Source organism: Vanellus vanellus (genome assembly GCF_965231255.1).
Source record: "Vanellus vanellus genome assembly, chromosome: 2".
NCBI lineage: Eukaryota > Metazoa > Chordata > Aves > Charadriiformes > Charadriidae > Vanellus > Vanellus vanellus.
In genome coordinates, this window is record NC_138906.1 from 30,677,611 (window position 1) to 30,699,989 (window position 22,379).

Genomic DNA, 22,379 nt, shown 5'->3' on the forward strand with positions numbered 1-22,379 from the left:
ATCCTTATCCTTGTTCTTTTCTGTGCGTCAACAAAATCAGAATAATTTCTCCTTTCATCTCATGTTATCAAACATAATGAATGTCTCCACGGGGTCTTTTCAGTTTTATTTTCTCTCTCTTTTCTCTCCAAATTCTAAATTAACCTTAATAATTTAATTTACTTCATTCACTGTCTTTGCACCATCTGATTATATTTTCTACTAATTGCTATATTTTCTCCTCTTTACAAGAGATTAATATGTCCCATTTTGAGAGCATCAACGAAAGCCTTAGTCTATATAGGAGTAACAGCGACAGGCTACATAGGTTGTATGTAGGTGACATAATACAGTCCCTTAATTACAAGCAAGAGAGAAAATTCATCTATTCTGCATCAGATATATCCCTCTGAGATCTTAATGCATAAGGGTGTATCATCACGTCATTAGCTCTGCATCCAGACTACTGCAGTAAGTGGCTTGGTCGCGACACGTCGCCGACAGGGACACTATGGCTCCAGCGAGTTGGGTCAGCAGTGCTCGGTATCTGCTCAACGTGTCAGAGCTATGTAACATGCCCATAGCTATGGGGCTAGCCAGTTTTTCGTCCCGAGCTACTCCCAAAGTAGGGCTTATGCTGTTCATCCTTTGTACTGCATTATGTGAAGCCAAATGTGACCCATGAATTCTCTGGAAACGATCTGACGCTAGACTTTCTGTTGCCCTGTTAATAATCCAACTTAATATACCAGCACCTGCTGGCCATTTAGATGTATTAGCATGTGTTAAATTAAAAGATATTATGTAAAGTAAAAATCTTACCATGCTGTTTTTCTCTCTTTTGAAAGACATAAATAAATAAAAGTAATTTATTTAGGTCCATAGCTAAACAGAAGTTAACAAATTTTAGAGATATTAGAGATAATCGTAGAAATAGTTTAACAGTTTTCTCTCAGATTCTGAAATGTTTCTTTGCTGAATCTCTCCCTCTCTGTGTCTCTTTTTCTCCCTTCATCTTTTTATTCATAATTTAGGTCTAGTAAAACATAGATCCAGAAAATTTATATGTGTATATCTCTATTTTTCTCCTTTAGTTCATCATCACTGACCTGTTATGTAGATCAGTGCCTTTTCTTCCAGTGCCGCCTTTTCCTTTGTTTCTGACTTTGGATGTTGTGAATGGCTATGCAATTTCCTTTCCTATATTAAAACTAGCCTTTTTTTCCTAGCACAACCAAACAAAGGACAGTACAAGGACATAGAAACCATCATGAAATGCCTTTTATTTCACAGCTCTTTTCATCTGCTCAACAAATAACAGAAACCATGGTTAATCATTGCATACTTCTGGTTCCCTGGGCACTCATGGAGCTCTCCATATGGTCTGTTCAAAATGGAGGCACTTGCATATATCAGATCTAAATTATGCAAAGAAATATGATCATATAGTGGAACAGAGTAATAATAGGAAAGATACCTGCTCAACAAAAACAGAAACCTAGCTAATAATCACTCTACATTTCCAACTCCCAGGGTGGGAGAACATTGTACTAAATACATAAATCTCCATTCTGACATTAATTTCATAATCTTTAAAACATATTCGCTCTTGAGCTTTAAATATTGTTCCTTCATGCAAGAAACCCAATAGCACAATGAATAATTATTTTGTTTTCTTCATTCTTCTCTTCTCTTCTCTTTGTCTTTGTTTCACCTTGCTCTTGATACAACCAAGCTCTTCTAAGACCTTTTCTTTTACCATTTACTTTGCTTCCCATTCTTATTATTTTCATCATCCTTCACTATTTCACCACTTGTTTTTAATTGACATCCCCTACAATAAGTGAGATTTATAAGCAAATACAGTATATAATTGTATTCTACAGATAAAATTTTAAAATAAATTTGTCTGGGTGCTGTAGGCATCCCATTGAACAACCTGTGGAGAAGGTTACAGATACATGTCATCGGTGAGCAAAAGTGGTTTCGATTAAACTTTTTTGCTTCAGCAAGTTTTGAGATGGTCATCAGTATTATGAACCAGGGGTACTATTAAGCTTAAGTCCATTCCTAGTTGGCAGTAGTGGGCCAGACTCTCAGCTGGTGTAAACTAGCATCAGTAAAGTGATATCAGATCACTCACTATGCAAATACACCTGGGTAGCAGGTATTGTTAACAAGGGCAATTTACAGGCACAACATTTGCCGCAGATTAGCCCATCCAGGTGAAAGGAAATTATTATAAATTTGTCACATCTCCTCCACCCTAAAGAAAAAACAAAAACGTGTTGTGGGCTTAAGCCTTAGCCTGATTAGTGTCAGTGTCTATCTCAGCTGGAGGACACTTAGCAGGCCGAAAAGTTGTGCAGGAAAATTATATGTGCCTTAATTTGAAAAGTAGCCTGGATGGTATTTTACATCTGGCAGGGCATACATAAGAAAATTAAGGAAATCTTGTCTGGGTTCAGGTTTTGGTTGCTGCAGCTTGTAACTGGGACATTAGTTACATATTAGCACATTTAAGTTCAGGAGATCAGATAAAAATTCAGTTCAGTTCAGCAGGTCAGATAAAAATTACTGGAAAGAAAGCTTGGAAGAGTGAGCTAATTAAAAACTTATGTTTTTATAAGTTTATAGGAGTGATGTGAAGGGGATATGATAAAAAAAAAAAATCCACACAATCTAAGAAACTAGCATTTGCATGGACCATGGCAAGATATTCCTGATCACCCATCTAATAATCATTTCGGTAACGAGTATTTAATCTTCCGGGATCCATCTTCTCCACTAAATAAAGTCTTTTCCCTGACAGCTATACTGTAGTGTTTCTCCAAGGCAAAAGGACTTCATTTTCCTATAGAGGTAGTAGAGAACATGTGCTGTTACATGTAGTCTTTAATTAGGTAACCAGGTACTATTTTTCCATGGGACCTGAGCCTTATTCAGCACATAAGATGGGCAGTTACCTGGACATGAACCAGAGTTGTGCAGTGGGAAGAAGAAAAAGTAGGTGAATACAGCTAAACCTTGTGCCAAACCCAGCAGATCAGCTGGTGCTTTGAGATTTAACTGTCCAGAACAAGCAAAGGGAATAGTAGTGGTTGTGCGAATACAAATTTACAGTTCGATAACTGTTTTTGGCTGACAAAGTGAATGCCAGAGCTGGCTGCTGAGAAGATTCGTTCTGATACATTTTGAAGATGTTATATATCAGTTTCCACCAGGCAGAATGTGCTGTCATTCTAGAACCAGCAAGGTTAGCCTGAGCCACCTTCATCAGTGGGCGATTCCAACTTTGTGCTAAAGGCAAATTCCCCGTGTTTCCTTCCTGTGGCTTCGCAGGGAGGTGCCAATGGCCTGCTGAGTGGTAACAGCAGTTTATACAGCTCTACCCACTTGCAAGAACTGGGAAGGAAGTTTCTGAAACATCTGTTAGTTTGTTCTTAAAGTTGCTTTGCTAGAAAACATGTAGTAAATGTGGTAGACTTTTTTGCAAGATTCCGAGGGTTGCTTTTGTTCTTAAAACTGTGTGTTAAAAAGGTAGACATGTATGGTTTTTTTTTTTAAATAAGTTGATTTTGCACTTGAAGCTCTAAATCATAGTGTGAATTTTTCCATAACCAAAGAGTTTCTCATTAATGGAATATATCAGCTGTCACCTTTAGGGTTATCTACTGTTAAATATATAGCAGATTGGAGCCCTTATCTAAGCTAGCACCTTTATCCAGGGCACACCCAGGTGAACACTTTTTTTCTTAAAGAGCTTTTAGTGTGAAACTGTTCTTGGTATAGCCAGATAACAATTTCCTTAATTGTATGCATAAATGCATTTGTCTGTGTGCTGATGGGGACTGATTATCTCCAGGGAGCTAGAATCAGTTCTGAGGCTTACGCTCACAATATCCTCTCTTTCCCTGAGGGATGGAAGCCAGACCTGTCCTTCTTCTACTTTGACACATCCTGAAGTCGAGCGTCTTACTGGAAAACTGTACAGACTTGCAATGCAGATTCACTCCACTGGAATATGCTTTCACCCATATACTGTGTCTCCTGTTTAATGTGTCCAAATAATTTTGGACATGTTTAATTTAATTGCCACTGTCACTGTGCACAGGTAAGGCAATTTGGCTAATACTTTAACATAACTCTGAATATACAAGTGACTGAAAAGGTGTTTTCTTTTCATTTGGATTTGTTTCTTCAGCATGCAAATGAAGGTTTGAATTCCCTGTCTGTGCCTGGTCCAGTTCACCTTTCCTCCCCCAGGGAAGCTCAGACTACCTCAATTAGACAAAAACTATATTTTTATGAACATCAAAGTAACATTGTCATATTGTTCCAGTCCTGAGAGTGAGATATAAAGAAAAAGGCTGCCTACTAGTACTGCTAATTCTACCAGCTATGCTATTAGTGGAGTCTGCTAAAGGCAACGGTTTTGCCTTTAAGGCATTGCCAGTTAACTTATCCAGGAGCCTTTGCCTTAAAAAATGTCTAATTCAACTGTATTCAGTGCTTTGTAAGGTTTTTTCCCTTCCGTTTCCCTTGTGTACAACTATCACAGTTTGATCGGTGAGCAGAGACACTGTACTCCCATGGGCGTATGCGCACACACAAACACACACTCAGAGGCACACATACACACGCCCTTCATAATACCAACAAGAATGCAGGAATGGAGAGAGACTGTGCTACTCCACGGCGCTTCCTCACCTCCTCTTGCTGGCTGGAGCTGAAGCCCTCTTACACCACTATCTTTCCTCTTATCTTCCCTCTTTCCCACTTGCAAGTCTCTATCTATTTGAGAGGTTGGCTGCTTCTGTGCCATTTTAGGAAATTACTTTTTTTTCCTTTTCTTTTCAAAAACTGCCTCTGTGAATTAGCTTTTTATTCATTTTTTTAATGTCCCCCTGCCCCATCATGGTTAACAAGTGTACATTGGTTTTTACCTGCTTTTAAGCCTGTGACTCTATTTTAGGGCACCAGATGTTTCTCTGCATGAAAATAGTCTCAGGAGGTCGCTGATTTCCTAGTTACTCTGTGCATTTTGCTTCAAAGTTCTGAACTGGACGTGGCAATGCTCGAGAATCAGCATGGAGTGAAATTCATTAGAGATATGCTGATGTATGCTGACTTGGACTGCAAATTGTTGCAAAACGACCAAGCATGCATTTTAACCACAAATTTATTTAGAACGTGTTTTAATGCAGATAGTTTTTAATATTTCGTTAGTAATACAGGAAGAGAATCCTACGGTTCTCAAACATGAGTTTTAAGGCTGTGGGTAGCTGGGGAGAAAACACAAAGAACTAATTCAAGGTGAAAAAACTCAGGCATATGGAGCCATATGGAGTATGGCCTAGATAAGGACAAGAGAAAAATTCAAAGCAATTAGTTGTGAAGCTCTGGGAGAACAGCATGGATATGAATTTATGAATGTTGCTTGTCTCAATCTCAATTTGGATTCAATTTATCCCTTATCCTCTTCTTTTCTTACTTGCTTTAGTAGTGTAGAATAATAAAAAGAAATAAATCTTCCTACTCTTTTTCTATTTTGAATAGGAATTAATCAAATCGGCAGATTGTTCTGCATAGTATATTTTGTTGTGACTGTATTTTCGCCAACACATGCAGATTTGATGCACTGTGTGATTACTGTTTCTGCAAATCTCAGACACCTAATCATTTCTTTTCTTAAATATAGTGAGAATAGATAAGATTCAACTCGACTCCTAAGTAAAACATGTGAACTTGTGCACATTTGGTGCAATGCTTCAATATTATACATACTCATCTGTACACATATAGTGAGCTGTGTCACTGGAAAAGGGACCTGAAACTTCTTGCACTGTTAAATTGATGTCAGGGAAAGTTTTGGTTGAGCTGAATTTGAGACAGATGTCAAAACTTGCCTATAGGTTATCAAAATATTGTAGTGAAATGACTGCATATCCTAAGTAGATTGCAATTTTTCATATTGGCTTAACAAACGTGATATTGATTGAAAAGAAGAAAATCTATACAGATTTGCATTAAAACAATGAAATCTGTTTGAGTTCACCATCTTGGAAATTTCCATCAAGCTCTAAATCTAACCATGACAAAAGCCAGGATAAAGGAAGTGGAATGCTGACAAGAAGTTCAAGTTCATTATCCAGCTATGTTAGAAATTGACTGTGGACTGTGCGGTCTCAAAAATATGCAGAACTGTATGGTACTTCCTCAGTCAGTCCCCTGATAACCGAGGCAGCTGTGTCATATAGTGCCTCTCATAGACTAGGTGATCATTTCTACTTGTAATACTGTCTATGTATGAACCTGAATAACTATGTCTGCAAGCATGTTAAAAGGTTTAAATAATATTTGAAATTTTTTTTGAGATCCACAGGTTACAGATACTAAGGAAGTCCAGAACATTTAGGAGTTGTAATAGTGTTGTATTTATCAGTGTTTTTCTCTTGTACTTTGATCTTCAGAGTCACTTTCCATTTCAAAGCAATAAAATACTGAACAATTCCCTCAGATGTGGTTTCTGCATAAGAATTCTCAGTTCTTTCTGAGACACCCCACACGACAGCACTGGGATAACAAATGGGCATATGGCTGAATTGTGAAGAATCAGAATTGTATAAATGCAATTAAAGATATGATATCTAATTTCCCTATTTGCTCTGGATGAAGTCACAGTTAAGCAAGCACTTTGCATTTCTCCTTACCCAACATGTGATTTGACCAGGGGTGTAAAGCTAAAGGTATGCTTAATTGCTTGGCTAATCAAGACCTTATGTAAATACGACCACAAAAGACAGTAAAGGTGTATGACAACACGCGTACGTTTCCCTTTGTATTTATTAGCCATCATGCGAGCTTATAGTTTATCAAAGACCCCATTGTTTTTGATTCCCAGACAACAGTTGTAAGGAATTGACTAAAAGACTAAATGCTACTCAGAGTTATTTCTTTTGTGGCTCCATTAATTTAAACGGACCCACTTACATATATGAGGTCAGAAGCATTTGATCCATAAACTGCTTACCTTCAGTACTATAATTCCCTAATTTTCCAGGACTGGCTCCACTAACCTGCAGAAAATGGAGGGCTGTATTCAGTTCTAATATTCTCATACTATGTAATACATTTGTATATGCTCATTTATAACTACACAGATAGCAAAAATGAAGATGCATGTTGTCACAACACAGACAGTACTGGAATGCTTCTCCAGCCCACTCCAATGTCTATATTAAAATGCAGAGGAGAAATGTCACAAATACACTTCTTGAAATAGAATAGCACATCAGTAACAGTGTTTAAAGAGACTCTGTTCCAGAAATGAAATGTTCATTTCATTTACGCTGAACCTGAGGTGGATGTTTTTGCGGGAGGGAGGGGGAGAGAAGAGGGAACGTTGCCAAGTGAGCAAAGATGGGGACGGTTGCAAAGAAACATTTAGCCAGTAAAACACCATGCTTTCTCATAATGTCATGCATCTCACTCACAATAATTCTTTCTTATTAACTGCTTGGGAACAATTTATTTTCCTCTCAGGCTATGAAGGCAAGTGCAAGTGTAGCAGACTCTGGTTGGAGCTGATAAGCCATCCTATAGAAGCAGGACTGCTGGCATGATGAGATTTGTTAAGAGGACAATATCCCATTGGCTCAGACAAACTATGCTGTATATCAAACCTATCAACAATAATATCTGCAAAATAATGCCTTTATGTATCTGCCAACTGCCACAGAAAGCTCTCCGGTGTTCCTTTGGAAAGGTGGTTTGATTTCTATTTTTTTTTAATTTTTTTTTATTTTTTATTTTTGGCTTGACATATACAACAGTTGAAGGCTCACCTAGTTTCACTTATATTACAGTATTTTTGAATGCAGCTTGTAAAAACACTAGGCAGAAAACCACACTAAATAAAACAAAATGATCAGTGACTGCTGTAAAAGAAAAATCAGCCTTTTCAACATCAACAAAATAAAAACAATTAACACATTTGCATTGTTAAATTACTGTTTAGAATGTTTTAACTGAACTGTATGATCTTAAAAGAGCATAAATAAGGCGAAAAACTTATAATCTCATGATTAAAACTCTATCTCCATTTTCATCACCGTTGTTTTTGAAATACCATTTTTTTTCTTTTTGAGTGATTATGTTTATTACTTATAAAACTGTTTTAGATGTCATACATTCAAACACTGAGGGACAAATCCTGCTTAGATATTTTTTTATATTAAAAAAATTGCTCAACTGTTTCTAATGAAAAATTGTGTTGGTCAAGGTCAGCAGGGTTTGATTTATTTTGGGAAAACTACTATCAAAGACAATAGAAGCGTGATCATAGGAAGTAAATTTGCATCTCAAAGAGTTATAAAAGATGAAAAATAAATGTGAAAGTTATTTAAAACTACAGGCTGAAGCTTACTTTTATGTACTTAATATTCACATTCTGGCAGGAAGAATGAAGAGCTCATAAAATTTCTGGGAGTGTATTTCCTGTCAAATCTGTTGGTAAGTCTCAAGTTGAACAGTTCAATAATAGTTTGAGTGGCAATATCATGAACAATTCAGACAGAAATTCTATTTCTCTCTCCACTCATTTTGTTGCAAGTATTTCTGGGAAATCAGGACTTATTTGAGTGGACTGCTCAGCTTAGATCATAAATGCTGGACTCCCTGCAGAGCTTTATTTGTTCAAAAATAAATTTCTTGCTGCAAATTTTGCAAGTATCTCACTTTTCAGTGTAAAGCACAGCTTTCATATCTATAAAATTGGAACACAAGTATTTCTGCACTGGGGGATAGGGAGGGTAGATGTGCGAATTCGTGTATATGAATATAGGAAGCATTCCTCTCACCATTCACTGGAGCAATGTAAGAGCAACATGTAGGCAGATGGACAAGCAGACAGGCACCTCCTATTGCAATGAAAATCAACATAATATTTCATTCTTCTTCAGACACAGTTTTCCTGGGGTGGGCTGAAGGTGTCTGTCCTGCTCATTGCCTCCTGTCTGTTACTCCTGCTGCAGTTTTGACAATACCTACACCCTCACTACAGTGCTGCAGCTCCTCTCCAGAGCCCACCTGCCAAATCTAATGAATCAGAGTGAAGCTGCAACCAGTTGGATTTCTGTAAAAAGGGGATGGGGAGGCTGGGATTAATGAAGAAGGAGAACTAAACCCACTCCCCATCTGAAATCCCATGTCGCCAGCACGATTCTATTGTGTCACCATTCGCATACGGAGCCATCTCTGGAAGTTGGCCGCACTGACAGTGGCTCAACTATACAAGGACTCTGAGACCATATATGCAAGCTACTCTTGTGCCCTGTACAACGAATGCACACGTGCACAGGGGTGAATAGTGGATTAACTCCAGAAGACCAATACTGTCACTGCAGCAATTTTCCTAAAAGAGAAATTCATTTTTTTTCCTTTTTCCTTTTTTTTTTTTTAAAAAAAATTAAAAACTGGCAGGCATCTCCATGGTTACAGTTCCCTGTCAGTCTCCTACCTTCAGCCTTTTGATACAAAACCATTCAAACATTGGAAGCACCTCTAGTGCTTTCTCCTTACTTTTGCTCCAGTTCCACATAATCAGGGTTGGTTTGTGCATGGAAGAGCAGTGGGAACATACACTTTTGTCTCAGCCTTGCAGAACACAAAGATAGCTGCTTCCCCAGAGCTCACGTGCCAGCAGACCCAAGCGAAATAAAGTCTGTTCTTTTCAGTGGTCCCAGACAACAGGTTTTGAGCACGGGCTCAAATGGACATGATCCATTTAATCATGACGGACAACGTCTGAGGCTCTCAGCTATAGTCCCATAGTGTGAAAAAGAAAAACTACAGAAGAAACAGTGTTCCGTGAAGTTCAACAGTTATGCTGCTGGCTGAAAGCTTGTGTTGCCCTGCTTCCCCACAGGTATCCGATGCTCAACACATAATGGAGCATTAGGCAACTCCACCTCCTCCCAGTGAGATCTGCCTGTTGGAAACATTTAATAGGGAGCTTTTAGCTCCCCTCAATATTTGGGCTGTGATCTGTCATCTTCTTTACATGGGCTACTCAGAGGGAAGAGAGTTTTTCTTTAAACTTAATAAATGGATGCAGCCTTTTCCAAAATGAAGCGTATTTACTAATTAGCACTTTTTGATTAATGCAAGCAATTTATGAAGATTATGCTCACAGTGTTCAGTTCAACAAAGTGCTTAAGCTTATGCCAAACTTTAAATTCATCTCTAGTAAAACGTGTTAAGAACGTAATTTCCCTACTGTAGCAGAGCTGATAGCAAGAAGGAAAAGCAAAACTCTCTCTGTTAAAGGACACTTCACACTACTGAAATCCTATCAATAGCAAGTGGACAGTTCATGAGCAGGTTGAAATTTATCTGTATAAAGAGATAACAAAAAAGCTGACTAGCAAAATATTTTTTTCACAATCACAGCTTGATACTACTCGTTGCACTGCAGCTTAGGTTCTCAGCTGCACAAAATGGCATTGAGAGCTAGTCTGGAATATTTGTTGCTGACATCGTGTCCTGAATTCCTTTCATGAAGGTATATACTATGCATTCAGCTTCTGAAGACAGTATTCTATACACTCCTGGACCTCAAAGCTTGTGTTTTACATTGCTTACAGTCTTAAAGAATCTTTCACACTGTTCTCAACGTGCAAACTGTTCTTCTGGCAGCTACTGCTCCCGAAGTCTCTATTAGTTTTCTCTCCTTGTCTCTCACATCTTTGACATTTGTGTCAGTAAGTAAAAACCACAAGAAGTGGCAGGCATTGACATCTTCATACCGTCATCCAATCGGTGGCTCCTGCAGAAGAGATTATATTTAGTGTCATGCTCAAGCTCCCCACCTAAGTGTATCTCCAGTTTATCCCAAGACCTGAAAAACTGGCATATAGCACTGCTAACCGGCATACTGCCACACTGACAGATGGGCATGAGTTTAAGCAGCCAAGAGACAGAATATGATATCTAATGTGCATTTCAATTGTTGCTTTCCCAGCCAGGAATGTCACATCTGCAGCTTGTTCCCAGTGCTTACGCCTATGGCTAAGGGGACAGACCATCACTAGTTCAGTTCTGAGGTATATTCATTTAGAAAATTAATGTCTGTTTTCCCTGGCATGAGACATGGCTTCAGAGATTTAGGATTAGCTGTCTACAGAGGCGTGCCCTTGTCTTTGACTCTCTACCAATGGCTTCCATTGAATTGGCTGGTAAAACCCACAGTATGTCAACTGAGAGGGTGTGGAAAGTGTCCAGAAGCATTAACAAAATAAAATTAAGTTTTGAAGTAACTGTTATTCCTGATACATAGCACTGAGTGAATGGTGCAATGCAAAATCCTTGATATGCCATCAAATTACAATTTGAGAATCACACAGAACCATTTAGGTTGGAAGGGACCTCTTGAGATCGTCTAGTCCAACCCCCATGCTTAAGCAGAGTCAGATAGAGGAGGTATCCCAGGACCATCTCCAGACAGCTTCTGAATATCTCCACAGCCTGTCTGGGCAAACTGTTCCAGTGCTTGACCACTTTCGCAGTAAAAAGTTTTTCTTGCGTTCAGATGGAATGTCATGTTTCTTAATTTGTGTCCATTGCTTCTTGTCCTCTCACTGAGCACTACTGAGAAGAGTCTGGCTCCTTCTTCTTCATTGTCTCCCATCAGTTATTTTGCACATTTATAAGATCTCCCGTGAGCCTTCTCTTGTCTAGGCTAAACTCACAGTCCCAGCTCTCTCAGCCTTTCCTCACAGTACAGATGCTCCAGTCCTTTCATCATCTTCATGGCCTTTCGCTGGATTCTGTCCAGTATGTCCGTGTTTCTCTTGTACTCAGGAGCCCAGAACAGGAACCAGCACTCCAGGTGTGTCCTTGCCAGTGCTGAGTAGAGGGGAACGATCACTTCTCTCGGCCTGCTGGCAACACACCTGCTAATGCAGCCCAGGATGTTGTTGGCATTCTTTGCCATGAGGGTGCACTGCTGGCTCATGGGCAGCTTGCTGTCCACCATAACCCCAAGGTCCTCTGCAGAGCTGCTTTCCAGCTGAGTGGCCCCAGCACCACATTCCTCCCCAGATGCAGGAATTTCCGTTTCTCTTTGTTGAACTTCAAGAGGTTCCTGTCAGCCCAGTTCTCCTGCCTGCTCAACACCCTCTGGATGGCAGCACAACCCTTTGCTGTATCAGCCACTCCTCCCAGTTTTGTATTACCTGCTAACTTGCTGAGGGCGCACTCTGCTTCATCCTTCAGATCATTAATGAAGATATCAAACAGCATTGGTCCCAGTATCAATCCCTGTGTTAAACCACTAGTGACTGGCCTCCCTGGGCCTGACCATTCAGCCAGGTTTCATGTCTAAGACTTGCATATTTCCAATTATGGTTTTCACAAGCAGGTTTGTCATGGTTTAAGCCGAATTGACCACTGGGAACGTGGGGCAACCCAGATGGGACCAACAGATGCTGGGAGCAATGGACACTTCCCTTCAAAGAGAGAGGCAGAGGAAGAAAAAAGAGACTTAAGAGTTTAGAAGGAAAACTCCTTTAATGAAATATTAATAATAAAAAAATTAAAATAATAAAATAATGAAATATATACAAAACGGTATCAAGTTCCCACAATGACAATCGCGTCACCAGCTGGCACAAGGGCAGTCCCAGACTGGACTCAGTGACGGACAGGAACTGGATTCTGGATCTGTATTCAGGATTGGGATCAAAGGTAGATGAACAGACAGAGTCCTCCTCAGATGTTGGCCACTGAAGAAAGAGCAAGAGACCTGACCCTTTGATCCCTCAGCTTTTATACTGAGCACAAGGCAGATGGGATGGAATACCCTGTTGGTCAGTTTTGGGTCACCTGTCCTGTCTGCTCCTCTCTGCAGGTGGGACCTCACTATGCTTTTCCGCTTCCAACCCTCCAACGGGGCAAGTAGCAAAGTGAGTTGTCCCTGCGTGTTACAGCAATAAGTATAAGCAGGAGCCTCTCTGCATACCATGCCTGGGCATCAGCTATAAACATAAGTCTTATCACAATATGCAGTTGATTTCAGTAGTTAGAAGAGGCCAAGCTAAGAAGCAAAGTTACTGAACAAAATTGGTCCTGTTTTACCTCAAACCAGGACAAGGTTTCTACACTATACATAGTAATTTAAATAGTTCTTTTTTTTCTGGCTGCAGTGTGTGCATTCCCAGAAATTAAGCGTTACTACTGAGTCCAAGCAATGTAGAACAACACGATGGCACCAACATGTATCCTTCTAGAAATAATTAATTTCATTCTGAGTTGGTAGTTACACTAATTCTGGTCTTTCTGTTCATATACAGTTGTGCCAAAGTAGGTGGTATCTGAGTGTGATTTAACTTTTCATCCACACATGAGAGTAAACCAGAGCAACCAATTTCATCCCAGACAATTTGGATTCAGCTGCCAAACACAAGCAGAAAATTGTGAAATGCAATTTGCTAAAACAATTTCAGTAGAAAAAGATTAATAACATGCAAAACGAAAGGTCTGATGGCTCCCACTAATTAAGTCTCACCCAAAGTGTTATTGTAGATCCCATTAACTTGTCATCTTTCTCTTTCACATTTAAACTGAAGTAGATAATTTGTGTGAATTTTAAGAAAATAATATTTTTTTACCAGGTGAATCATGGTTGAATTATAAGGCTAATATGCTCTCAGGTATGCTGCCATTCATATCACTAATTTTTAAGTGACCCATCAAAAGATAAAATTTAATGTTGCTATCATATCCTTTGGCCATGAGTATTATTTTTTTTTTTTTTCCTGAAACTGGATTCATGAATGCTCTCTGAAATGGCACTCTTTGTTTTTGACTCTCTGCAACTCTGGATCGCTAGTTTAATACTTGGCGCTGCTTTAAAAGGAATCCACATCAAAATGGTAAGCTTCCTTCTGCTACACCAGACAATAGAGATGCTAAAGGATAACAATGCCCCCTGGGAAGGAAGTGAAAACACGTTGCTAAACTCTTGTAAGTCAGACCAAAATTGTATCATGCTCTGTATGTGGAGGCAGAATAACATAAAGAAAAACTATCGGAAAGGGACTTGTCAGATGCCAAGCACAAAGGCGCAAGTTATCAGAAAAAGTTCTATTTCTGTATTTGTTACAATTTCAAAGTAAATAGCTCCACAGGGTTAAAACAAGCAGTAATTTTTAAGTGGGAGAAGAAGCGCCTGTATCTGACAAGTGAGTGTATGTCTTTTTTATAAATTGTACTCTGTAATCCATTTGTATACACAGAGACATAAACATATCTGTCAAATTGTACATATCAAAGCAGTCAAAATAGTCTTCCACACAAGTTTTTAAAATGATAGCACACCTTAGAGTTATAATATTTATTGAATATAGCAAAAAGTGACCTTTCAGTATTTTTTCTCTGCTATGCTTTTTACTGAATGATCAGCTTTTAATATTAAGAGGAAAGCCTTACAGAAGACAAAGCTGCAAAAAGAGTCATAGATTCCAATAACCCTTTGTACATCTCTAAACTTTCAACCCTGTATTTCTTTTATTTCTCAGATGAAATGAAATGTATCAAACCCAGTTCAATTTCTGCCTTTTAAAATATCGATGGTGAAAAACAGGGAAGCTGTGGATAATGTGGTAAGCAAAGAAAAAGCCCTGTGAGAAGGGAATCTTTGTTCTGTATCAGCCATTGTCAGAAAAGAAAAGCGGCTGTTCAAAGGCAGAAATGAGAGACTACATTTTCTTTTTAAATATAAGGGATAATAAGTTCTACAAAAGTATATGTGTGATATGTAGATCTCCACTGAAAAAGTATTGTAACAGTGGCGGGGCGTAGAGGTGATGATGGTTGTGGTAATAGAACAAAAGCAGAAATATGGCACAAGGATATGCATATGAGTGTCAGTCGATTGGGCAGTACCAAAAAATACTTCCAAACAATATCTGAGGACAAAAAATCATGGATATTTCACTAAGCACTTAGCAAAATTTAATTCAATGTCTAGATTTTTGCTAAGATCAGCTCTTCTGTGTTTAACCACTACATTCACATTTATTTACTGTCTCGAGAAAGTTGCCTTACCAGAGAAGACTTCCCATATGAGCCAGGGCATTTGTTGCAGCTCCCTCATCAGCCTAACCTTCAGTTCCTGCTGTTGGAGGCACACAGGGAGAAAATTTAGTCACCATTCCTGAGGCCTGCTGAAATTCACGTCTCACTGGGGACCTGGCTCTGTAGGCCTTACATGACCTCTCTCACAGACTGACCTTACCTTCTTCTGGAGTATACGGGGATTTTTTATTTTTTTTTTATTGTTGGTCATGCATATTTGCTGCTTTTCGACGTTGCCCTACCCTCCATTCTTCTCGTCAATGGACATGGGATCAAATACCATCATAAGAGCCTTCCTAAAGACACTTACCTAATCTCTCTTCATTATTCCAGCTGAGCTGGCTCCTGCTTTTTTGACTATGTGTGGACTTCCATAGACTTCCTATCACTTCTTATTAGAACTTTGTCTCCCCACATTGCCTTAGTGGACACAAAAAGCCAAGTACCTTTTTTCATGTACTTGTCTGTACTTTTCTTCCTTAGCAAAGTTACCAAGTTCATGTTCATATGGAACATCTATCCTGGTACAACTGAAACAGGGTCTGTCTTAGTAGCTAAATAGAGCTATAATTCTCCACAACCAGAGAAGAGAAGAATTCGAGCTCTTTGTCCATGCCTAAACTTCCTTCCTCACCAATTTTTATTAGCAATTACTGGTCCTAGGTAGCAAATTATCCCAGTAATGAAATTAGGCATTATGACTGACTGTTCAGGCTTGTCCAAAATCTGACAACCAGCCGTCAAACAAAACAGAAATGGTATTCTATTTTTTTCAGAAATGATATTTGCAGCTTTTTTGAGCCAAATATACAGAACCAAAGAATGTAATCACTTGATTAAGGGCTCCTAAATTATTTTTTGTATCTTACAAGTCATTGAATGGGACCTTATTACCTCTTTCTGAAAATTATATAAAAATATGTGTATATTCGGGTTATATTTCTTACTTTTCTCAAGTAGTAGCTAAATTTGAACATCTGCTGGAATTCATATTGATTCTACAATGAACTGGCTTATATTGCCTTTCTAGGATGAATCAGTCAATGGAAAAGGACCTCAGAGATAGGCTGTTATCGGCCATAAACAGGAACAGAATACCTTCACACTTCTTCCATTTTATATTCCTTTTTCAAAACTGGGTATATAGCCACTTCTTTTTGAAAAGTCCTCCGGTTTCTTTTCAAACCTCCAAACAGATGAAATGAATGTGTAGAGAGTTTATTTGACTTCTCCCTTAGTGTATTTAATACTACAGTGGAATTCAGTGGGTTGTTACCAGAAGCTTTGTTGTTTGAAAATTCCTGATGCCTCTTGGAACTTGTCAAAATTCAGTTCCTCAGCAGTGAGCTCAACCAATGGTTGTTCACCTTTACTGAGCTCTTCATTAAAGCACTCGTCAAAATATCTCACCATCTATCTATAACTGCATTCTGTGTAAATGTGTATTCTATTCATGTGATAATTCTATTTTTGTCCTTTATCGAGCTTTGTTGTTGTTAATATTCTTGCCTCCATACGGTGACATCCTCACAGAATGACCTCGCTTTATTAGTATTTCTATCTTGTTCCATCTGCTCTACCAAGCTAGGCAAGTATTGTCATTTGCATTGTTTTATCAGTCTCTTGGCATTTGTTTTATCTTGATCATATTCCTCAGCAGGAGTCTGACTCCCATTCTGAACACATGCTGTTCTTACCCTGCTGGCAGACAGTGTAAATAATTAACCTTTTTACCGTTCAGTTTTGCCCACAAAAACAGCTGCAAAAGGCATTTACTCTACCTTCCTTTACACCTGCCCAGAGCACAGAAATCACAGCCTGAGTCTGTTGACCTTATTGGGTGGTGGGTACCAGCCACACTGGAATCAGCCAGAGTTTCAACCACCAGCCTGATCACAGAGTAGAAGTTACAAGGGCTTCATGATGGGACCCAGAATCCAGGTAATGCTGACTGTGAGTTTTGGCCCTCTTTCTACAGTCACGTTTTAAGCAGAGAAGCAGCTGACTTAGTTTTGTCCAACTGTACCTTTCATAGGTATCCTTCTGTTTAACTACAGTGCACTCTAGAGTACGAATGGCAGGCAATAAGCCCTTCATCTGCTCAGACACAGACCTATTAAATCACACACTTTTCTGTTCTTCCCCAGCATTTCCAGGTAATTAGATTCTGGAACCATGGATGCAACATGGCTTTCCCTAAATAGAACGTGATATTCACCTGGGATATTAAAGCAGCACAGCTCTGCTGACATCACTTTCTTTCAGCTGAGGATGTGGCCTGTTGATTGTTTATTGAGACATGCATATAATCAGTACCATTAATATCTTGCCAGAAGGCACCAATCCCACTTTTAAATCTTACTAGTTTTTTGTAATTTTTTCAATTGTCTTTGCTGCTGATTGAAAGAGGATGCTTGCATTACTGATTTCAATGAGGCTTAGAGGAATAAGAATGCAAAAAGACAGGCTTGCAAGTAGAGACACTTCCAAATTCATAGTACATTTGTTGGTTCATATAGACTACATTTGGGAGGATGAATTTGTGTGTAATTTGTGGCAATTGGCTATTTTGTGCCATGCATAATTTTACCAGTAGATAAAATTGTTCCATATAAAAGTAGAAAGCCTCAGGCTTTCCTCCACTCGCCTAATTTAACAGGCAAAAGTAGGCAAACAGTGACAAAAAATGCAAGTGAAATAATGTTTTTTGAATAAAACAGGGCATTATTCAATAAACAATTTGACAGATGAGCACTGGCCAAGCACAGATATTGTAGGGCAACAGAAAGATGCTGCTGGATAAATAACAATTTTTTTGAGACAAAGTCGCTTTCCATGTTGTTCTGCACTCCTCTGTTCTTAATCCCCCCCCTTTTCCTTCCTGCCTCTACTCTGACTTTTCCTCTGTATGGAGTGGATAAATGCTTCATTGCTTTATTTTTCTTTTCTTCTCTTTTTTTTCACCCATTTTCCTTCTCTTCCAACTACAACTGGATTTATCTTTATTACATGATCAGTTTTCAACTGTAAGCACATTTTTAAATGCCTACTTGGTTTCAGTATAGAGGCATTTTCAGTCTTGAACAAATGCGATTCCAGTTGCACTGCATGGCCGCTGTGTGAAGTAGGAGGAAACCAAACATGACAAGTCTTAAAAGCAAGTTAAGAAATCCTGCAGTCTTTCACAGAATCAGTTGCCCTCAGATGAGGGGAAATAGCTGAATTTACTGAGTTGGTGTAACAATGACGTCTCTGAGCATGCGTATTTCCCTTACCACATCCTACAGCACCCCTGCTTAGAAAACACGGGGCACATTTTTAATGCAGTGATATGTGTTGTTCCCACTAACAAGGCCAACAGGTTTCCACCGGTTTGAGCTCTGGGTCTCCCAGATTGCATCCATGGCATGCAGACTGCCAGCTGTCATGAGGAAATACTTTTTTTCCGTATTGAAGACTGGAGTAGAGTTTTCAGTCTTCCTCAGCTTGTGCTGAAGTGGTATGTAGTAATATCCAGTGCAAACCAGATGTTTGTCACTGGGTACCTTATTACTGTTAAAGTAGTAAGGAAAGCAACGAGCTGCCTGGTCCACTTTCTTGGGGAATCACAGAACCATAGCATAGTTTGGGTTGGAAGGGACTTTAACAATCATCTTGTGCAACCACCCTGCAATTACCAGGGACATCTTCAACTAGATCATGTTGCTCAGAGCCCCATCCAACCCAACCTTGAATGTTTCCAGAGATGGCACATCTACCACCTCTCTGGGCAACCCGTTCCACTGTTTCACCACCCTCAGTGTAAAACATTTCTTCCTTATATCTAGTCTACATATTCATTCTTTTAGTCTAAATCCATTACCCGTTGTCCTATCACAATGGGCCCTAATAAAAGGCTTGTCCCCATCTTTCCTGTAGGCCTCCTTTAGGTACTGAAAAGCTGCTATGAGGTCTCGCTGGAGCCTTCTCTTCTCCAGGCTGAACAACCCCAACTCTCTCTGCCTATCCTCATAGGAGAGGTGTTCCAGCCCTCTGATCATCTTTGTGGCCCTCCTCTGGGCCTGCTCCAACAGTCCGTGTATTTCTCGTGCTGGACACACTACTCCAGGTGGGGTCTCACCAGAGCGGAGTAGAGGGGCAGAATCATCTCCCTCAACCTGCCGGCCATGGTTCTTTTGATGCGGCCCAGGATGCAGTTGGCCCTCTCGGCTGCGAGCGCACATTGTTGGCTCATATCCAGCTTTTCATCCACCAGTACCCTCAAGTCCTTCTTGGAGGGACTGCTCTCAATCCCTTCATCCCCCAGCCTGTATTGATACTGGGGGTTGCCCCAACCCACGTGCAGGACCCTGCACTTGGCCTTGTTGAACCTCATGAGGTTCACTCGGGCCCACTTCTCGAGCCTGACTAGGTCCTTCCGGATGGCATCCCTTCCCTCAGGTGTGTCAACCATCCGTGAATTCTTGGGGAAGCCCGTGAGGCTCTCTACCAGTATTGCATTAATTTCACAGTCTGGTGAAATGTAGCAAAAGGCAGACAATTCAGCTGTAATACTTTTGATGGCTGCAAAGGATGCCACATGGGACACTTACATTATTGCATGAATAGCTTTCTTCCCAGTCCATGTGGTGCTGTGCATGTCCAGCTCTGAAACTACAGAACACGTACATCACCTTTGGGTATGGCTGGGTTTTATTCCCAGCAGCGTCCTGGCAGCAGGACATTGTACGACTTCTGTCAAAACAGGTTTTCACAGAGATGCAGTGGGACTCAGCAGAAAGAAAGATGGTTGCATGTTATCAGTTGAGGCCCACTGGGAAAGCAGCTACATGGACAATGGCCAAAACAAAAAATAAACTCTATATAAAATGTCCAACCATTTTGGTAGCCTAGCTTAAGAGGAGAAAAACAATGAAAGGCAGAATTTAAGCTGCCATTTCATCTTTAATTTATATTTTTGTACCAGTCCAGGTGTCTTTCCTTAGAAGTGTGCGGAACAATAGAGGAATGGAAATAAACTAGTGACAGGGCAAGCAAATATGACCAGCATTTTCTTGGGGGAAAAAAGAAATTAAAAAAAAATGTGGCATTTTAACAAAAGCAGGTAACCAAACCTGATGTGTGCATTTCATTATCTCCTTTGTCATAGTATAACCAGGTAAATTAAGACAATCTTTTCAGACTGACTTAAAGGTATTTTAATGAAGTATTGTGTTTGTTGGATTTTTTTTTTTTTACTTAAGGACTAAATGATAGGATCTTCAATATATTTCCAATGTCATTATAAATGAAGTGAGAGAGCTATGTATTGATTTATCTCAGATGTTTACGATGTAAAATTGGGGAGAAGGTTTTTGAAATCATATACACAAATATATATGATCCAATAAATGACACCTGCCTAATACAGTTTCTAAGTGCTCCACTAGGAACACTGTGCCTTTCTCCTTTGATTTAATAGAAATTTGTTACATTCAATGAAGTACAGTGAACCGGAGACACCAGGTTTTTTCTTAAATGGGGGAAAATACGAGCCCCGTTACCTTTACATTTTATGAGTTGCTTGCTCTTTAGTGTTTGGCAAGACAAATAGAATTACATACTGTGAGTGACTCAGAACAGAACTTCACTATCAATCACCTGCCTGACTCTGCACAAATTCTGTAGGGCATTCAGGACATTTTGCTGCCTATGAATATTGCAGGCAAGATGAATCCCTAAAAGCTTCCTGATGGATTAATACTGGAAAGTAGGACTTTTTCTCGTTATATAGCTGTTTGTCAAAATACTATTGCCACTACCTCTCTGCAGCAGAAGCATGTCTCTTTAAATCAAGGAACCAACCCAGGGGAATATTGCTGACTCCCTTTATCACAAGTAATTTGAAAGTAATGATATTTAATATATTAATATTGTCTGAACTACAACAGCAGAAAATGGAGAGCTGTATTAGCTTCTAAGCCTTTAATATGGCACTAATGAAAGTAAACTACAATGGATGCTTCAATAAAGCCACATTAACAGCCAGAGTTATCCAAAGGTGCAGGCTACGGGCCTGGGCCTGTTGTAAATCTCTGAAGGTTCCCCACCAAGCACTACGGGAGGAGAGTCTCCCACACTGTACAGGCAGATTCTCTCATCCCAATACTGTGTGGCTGTTGACTGTCTTTTCGTAATGACAAGCCAATTTTCTTCAAACCTTTCACTGCCAGAAATTCTGGAAAGGACTATTCCATGTACAGAAATGACCCTGATAACTCCAACATACGTGCTCAGGGCTTTCAAAGTGCATATATCAGAGAATTGCTCTGTGAACACATTCACCTGCCCAAAGACCTCCAGTCACAACTGCAAACAAGGGCCCCAAAATGCTTGAGATATCTCCATCAATAGCAATCTTATAATAGGAAATTATATTATTTTTAATTTATATTGACATCTTATTATTTGTGAACTAAAACAACAGCTTTATTTTAAGTAAATATTACTTGTGCTCCTCCATGCACCCTCAAGCAACTGTTCCAAAACTAATAGAATAGATTTCCTCTGATTTGTGATGCTTTGGTCACATCTGGGAAATCAGAAATACCATTTGGCACATCATTTTTATCAAACTATAATTTTGTTTGCATCTGATTCATTTAATTAATTATCTGTCCATCTAAGTAAATAGAAGGCATCCGTTAGTAAAGTGTCTACTTCTCTAATCAATCTGCAACAAACTACAGTTACCATAAGCCAGGTGTATGGAATCATGATATAGGCAACAAAGCATTCGCCGTAATGTCCACCCTTCAACCAACCTTGGACACTATACGTTTAATACCAAAATTTCCTCTTGTTTTTAGCTCATCTCCAGCCTTAAATTGTACTTCCACCTCCTGTTAAACAGCTGCTACATGCCAGTCCAAGGACAGCTGCATTTCAATTCATGTGAAAGGATTCCTTTATCTCCCATGACTACCTCTCCAGGATGTTATAAGTATTAATTAAATTTTGCAGAAGGCTTAGAGACATTTGGATGCCTGCAAAGTATTATTAATTACAACCTCATGCTAAAAGTAGATATCTTCAGACTTACACAAGTCCCAAACAAAGTCATATGTGCCAAAGCATTCTTGAACTTTGCAGGAATTTTCACAAAAAGATGTCAAATTTGGAGGTCAGACATACTTTCAGGCAGAGCATGAGCCTTTGGACAACAGAAAGAAAATGCACCAACTTTTCTCATTTCAGACTTTGTCATATGACAGAATATTTTT